The sequence below is a fragment of the Penaeus monodon genome, chromosome 7 (genome assembly GCF_015228065.2).
Source record: "Penaeus monodon isolate SGIC_2016 chromosome 7, NSTDA_Pmon_1, whole genome shotgun sequence".
NCBI classification, from domain to species: Eukaryota; Metazoa; Arthropoda; class Malacostraca; order Decapoda; family Penaeidae; genus Penaeus; species Penaeus monodon.
In genome coordinates, this window is record NC_051392.1 from 50986248 (window position 1) to 50991998 (window position 5751).

The window sequence follows — 5751 nt, forward strand, 5'->3', positions numbered from 1 at the left end:
TCTCTCTCTCTCTCTCTCTCTCTCTCTCTCTCTCTCTCTCTCTCTCTCTCTCCCTCTCTCCTTCCGCCTATTTGCCTCCCTATCTCCCCTTCTCTTCCTCTTCCTCCCCATCTCCCCCTTATCCCCTCCCTCTTCCTCCCCCTCCCCATTTCCCTCACTCTATTCCCCCCACCCGTTTCCCCTCTCCCCATTCCCCACCTCCCGCTCCTTCCACACCATTTAAACCCGACAATCCACAACCCGCCATCCACACAACCTCCATAGGATAAAGAAACCCACACCCTTTCATAACAGCCATCCCCCACCCCTCCTCCCCACCCCCACCCCCCACACACCCCACCCTCCCTCGCCCCCAACCCTAGCAGGAGTCTTGTCACCGATCCTACACACAGCGCCTCGTGCTCTGAATGGAGGGACGGAAAAAGGGTGCAACAGAGAGGGGGGGAAAGGCGTAAGAGAGGAAATCAGTGCGCAAGAGAGAGGAAATAAGGGCGCAAAAGAGGAAATAAGGGCGGAAAAGAGAGGAAAAAGGGCACAAGAGAGAAGAAAAGGGGGCAAATATGCAGACTCCCGCAGCCCTTACCCTATGGGCAGTCTCTGCCTGCAGTTAGACGGATAAGGAGAGACGGAAAAGAGTTGCATAGATATTGATGGAGGAAGAGAGGAAGAGAGGGAGGGAGGGAGGGAGGGAGGGAGGGAGGGAGGGAGGGGGAGGGAGGGAGGGAGGGAGGGAGGGAGGGAGGGAGGGAGGGAGGGAGGGAGGGAGGGAGGGAGAGAAGAGAGGGAGGGAGAGAGGGAGGGATAGAGGACAGATAGATAAGAGCGCTGAGTGGAAAAGGAGGAAATAGAGAAGGAAATATGAAGAAGGAACAATATAAGATACACAAAAGAAGGAAAAACATACGATACAGAAATAAGGAAAAGAAATACGGAAAACGAAGAGAAAGGAAGACAAGCAAACAAACACACAGACAAATAAATAAAATATAATAATAGTAATAATAATAATAATAACAATAATAAAGTGACCGCCGGGCGAGGGAGAAGAAAAGAGGGAAGGGGGGCAAGGGGCAAGAAGGAAGAAGATAGAAGAAAGAGGGAGAGATGGGAAGAGAGGGGGGGGGGGGGCTAGGAGTAAACAATGGTGACGGTAAAGGATTGTCTTTAGTAATTGCGTGTAGGGAGAAGGTGCGAAGAGAGAACAAAACAGAATAAAAATAAATAAATAAATATATAAAAAATAACCGAAGTATACGAAAGAGAGAGAGAGAGAGAGAGAGAGAGAGAGAGAGAGAGAGAGAGAGAGAGAGAGAGAGAGAGAGAGAGAGAGAGAGAGAGAGAGAGAGAGAGAAAACACCCACATACGCACCAATCACAAGCATAACAATAACAATAATAAAAGCCACACACACACACACACACGCACACAAGAACAAGAAAAAAGGGGGTCGTAAAGGAACGAAGCAAGAAACGATCGACACAATACCGTCACGCCACACTTCCGATCTGCCATTTCCGGCGCCACTTTCACCCGGCGGAGGGAAGAAGGGCGGGAGGGAGGGAAGAAGGGAAGGAAGGAAGGAAGGGAGAAAGAGGGAGAGGGAGAGAGAGATGGAGAGAGAGAGAGAGAGAGAGAGAGAGAGAGAGAGAGAGAGAGAGAGAGAGAGAGAGAGAGAGAGAGAGAGAGAGAGAAGAGAGAGAGAGAAGAGAGAGAGAAGAGAGAGGGAAGAGCAAGGAAGGAAGCAGAAGGGAAGTAAGTAAGTAAAGAGGCATGCGAGAAGAGGGAAGAATCAGGGGCGTCCGCTGTTCGCAAGTCATAAGCCTAAGCCCCGCCTCCACCCGTACGCCCGCACGCCCGCGCGAGGTGACAAGAGCTCCCGCGGGGAACGTACGGCACGCGGGCCCTTACAAACACGCTACTAAAAGAGGGATTTAGAAGGAAAGGGAAGGACTAGAGAGCTTTTAAAATAACAAATAAATAAACAAATACATAAAGAAAGAGAAAAAATGTCAGCACCTACCATCACAAAAAAAAAGACAAAAAAGGTTTAACAAGAAAACTTTCCTTGTAAATCAATCACCTTAAAACCTCAATCAGAAAAAACACACACAAAAAAATAAACAAAGATGATAAACGTAACCCCAACCCCTCCCCCCCCCCCAAAAAAAAAAAACGTCACAAAGACAAACAATTACAAAATTATGTCGAAACAAGTAAACTTCGACCCCGGGCATAATTCACGCACTTTCACACACTTTTTTTTTAAGGGGGAGGAGGAAGGAAGGGGGCGGAGGTGACACTAATTCGTGACATTAACACTTGAGAGAAAAAAATAATTTAAAAAAATCCGTTAACAGAAGAGGAAATATGAACAAGTAAATATATATACATATAAAGATTACTTGCGAATTCCGCTTATGGGAAAAAGAGAAAGGAAAAAAATAAAAATAACAACAATTGCAAAAATAAAAATAGTCACTTCATTTCGTCGTCCAAAGATAAAAACAATGAAATATTTTAGTCCCGCGAAAGCAATTTACTCCCGTTTCCTCGAACGTCAAGCAACGCCATAAAGTTTAAAGGAATCGAAACCCCGAGTTTTAAATCCAGGCTCCCTCGTGACAAACCTTTAAAAAAAAAAATAAAAAAAAATAAAATAAATAAATAAAAAAAAAACACACAAATCCAACCGGAAGTTTTCAAAGCTGCCTTAGCCATAAAAAAAGGGTTGTAAAATAATTTCCGAAAAGAGAAAGAACTTTTTAAAAATATATCTAGGGCAACTCGAGCGACATATCACGTTTGGGAGAGACCGGAACGTGACTTTTTTTTCCCCTTCGTCTTAGTTTCCGTTCGCAGGTAGGCCTACTTGACTTGGGGGAGAGGAGAGGGGCGGGGAGGGGAGGGGAGGGGAGGGGAGGGGAGGGGAGGGGCGGGGAGGGGGGGGAGGGGAGGGGCGGGGAGGGGAGGGGAGGGGAGATTGCTTTCCCAGGGGAGAAAATCGAGAAAGAAAGGAAAAAAGTGGATGAGAGGAAAAGAAAAGATATAAGCGAGGAGAAAGAAAAAGAAAGAGCGGAGAAAGAAAGAAAGAAAGAGCAAAGAGAGTGAAAAAAGAAACCAAAGAATACCAAACTAAACCTCCCCTCTTCCCCCCCCCCAAAAAAAAAAAAAAAAAAAAAAAAAAAAAAAAAAAAAAAAAAAAAACATTCGCCGTGAAAATTCCTCTTTCGAAAGATATTGTAACGTCCGGGGGATCGCCATTCCGCGAAAAGGGAACAGGCAAGGGAGAACGAAAGTCTTGCAATCAAGCGGGGAGAATTCATTTGCCTGGGGGGAGCGGATGGGGAAGGGGAAGGGAGGAAAGGAGAGAAAAGAGAGGGGGGAAAAAAGAGGGAGGAGGAGAGAAGAAGCAGAGAAGAGAAGAGGGAGGAGGAGGAAAGAGGAAGATGGAGAGAGGGGGTGGGAGGAAAACTATGGAAGAATAAAAAAGAGGAAGGAGGGAAGAAACGAGACAGAAAAAGGGAGACTAGCCTCTCTTGCGCGCGAACTCCAAAGGTGAAACGAGGTTGCAAAAATTTCCCCAAAAAGGAGAAAAAAAATTAAAAACAAAAAATAACACTGTCGTACGTGACTGTTACGCGCTTATGGTGACGCCGTTACATTTGCAATTGCACCTGAAGAACACATACGAACACGCGCGCACACACGCACGTACCCACACACAGCAACACGCGACTCTCGAACCGAAACTTATGGCCGAATAATTCTTAACGGATTTTTTCTTTAATGCGATACCGTGAGTCGTGGGAAAGAGACGGCGATAATAGGAGAGAGAGGGAGAGAGAGAGAGAGAGAGAGAGAGAGAGAGTGAGTAGGGAAGAAAAAGAGAGAGAGAGTAGGGAAGAGAGAGAAAGAGAGAGAGAGAGAGAAAGAGAGAGAGAGAGAGAAAAGAGAGAGAGAGAGAGAGAGAGAGAGAGAGAGAGAGAGAGAGAGAGAGAGAGAGAGAGAATAGGGAAGAGAGAGAGAGAGAATAGGGAAGAATAAAAAAGAAAGGAAAGGAAAGGAAAGAAAAAAAAAGAAAAGAAAGGAAAGGAAAGAAAAGAAAGGATCACAAGATAATGACGACCCTAAATCACTAATATACAAGTGACAATGGACCATTACGCACATAGAAAAAAATACACAAATACAAACGAAGCCCTCCGCCCTTATCAATAACCGTGGGAAATGTTAACAAATCACGGAGAACCACACGAACCGCTCCGTCGATAAAACGGCCAATTTTTTTTCGCGGCGCAAATTTTCGTACCATTACCAAGGGCCCCGAAACGGAGATGGGCTGCGGCAGATGTCACGCTAAGGCAGATAAGAGACGCTAAGGCAGGTTCTGCGGCAAAGATGAAACACTACGGCAGAGACGGAAAACAAGCGACTTGGGTTGGAGAGGGAGAGGGAGAGAGGGAGAGAGAGGGAGGGGGGGAAATGAGTGAGAGGGAGAAAGAGAGGGGGGGAGGGAGGGAGGGAGGGAGGGAGGGAGGGAGGGAGAGAGAGAAAGAGAGAGAGAGAGAGAGAGAGAGAGGAGGGAGGGAGGGAGGGAGGGAGGGAGGGAGGGAGGGAGGGAGGGAGAGAGGGAGGGAGAGAGGGAGGGAGAGAGGGAGGGAGGGGAGAGAGGGAGAGGGGGAGAGAGGGAGAGGGAGACGATGCAGAGGAAAAGTAGATACACAGATAATAGATGGAAGAGAACATTTACACATATACACAGAAACAATCATCCCCCCCCCCCCCCAATAAAAAAAAAAACCCGCTCGAACATGGTGTTACAATCAGCAAACAGGAACAACAAGCAATGGTGCGAGGTGGGATGGGGGGGGGGGACTAGTCGATTGTTTGTGCTGACTGAGGAAGCGACAGATCAAAGTGCACCTCTTCTAGCCCAGGTAATGAGCAGGGTTGACACCGCCCCGGCACGACAATGAACTAAATCATCGCTCGGATGTAAAAACAAAAACAAAAATCATAAAAAAAAATAGTTTAATTAGATTAACCTCCACTCCGTGAAAAAAAACGGCTGGCGGATACACAAAAGAACAATACGCAACGAGAAACGAACAAATCGAAGTCTAGAACAATAATAACAGGAAAAAAAAATCGGGTAACAAATGGTGTGAACAAAACTCGCTCTTTTCTTCCAGTACTCGGCGGAGAGAGACTAACACTACCGACTAATTACGAGCGACGTTGCAGGGGATTAACGACTTTAATTGCAGACGGGGAGGATACAGGTAGACACGACCATATGGGGGGCGCTGGGAAGTCGTCGACCGGGTTTCCAAAATCCCAGGATGCTGCTGTTGCTACTGCCAACGACTACCGCTGTTTCATGGCGACCGGTTCCCGCGACAAAAAATACTTTTTTCGTCATAAATTTCTTGGCGTTCGGCGAAATGGGCTCCTTTGCCAATGCCACGAACGAAAGGACGAACGAACGAACGAACGAACGGACAAGAGAGAGAGAGAGAGAGAGAGAGAGAGAGAGAGAGAGAGAGAGAGAGAGAGAGAGAGAGAGAGAGAGAGAGAGCGACCATTTTCTTCTTTCTATCCGAATTACGTTCTGCTTCCCTCTTCATTTTCTGACCTCCGAACAACCAAGAAACTGTGGAAAGAGACCAAATGCGAGATTTCCCTTTAAAAGTCCCTTGCGCGTTCCGGAGACCTCGATGCTCCGAAACCAGGCCGGCCGCCATTACAGG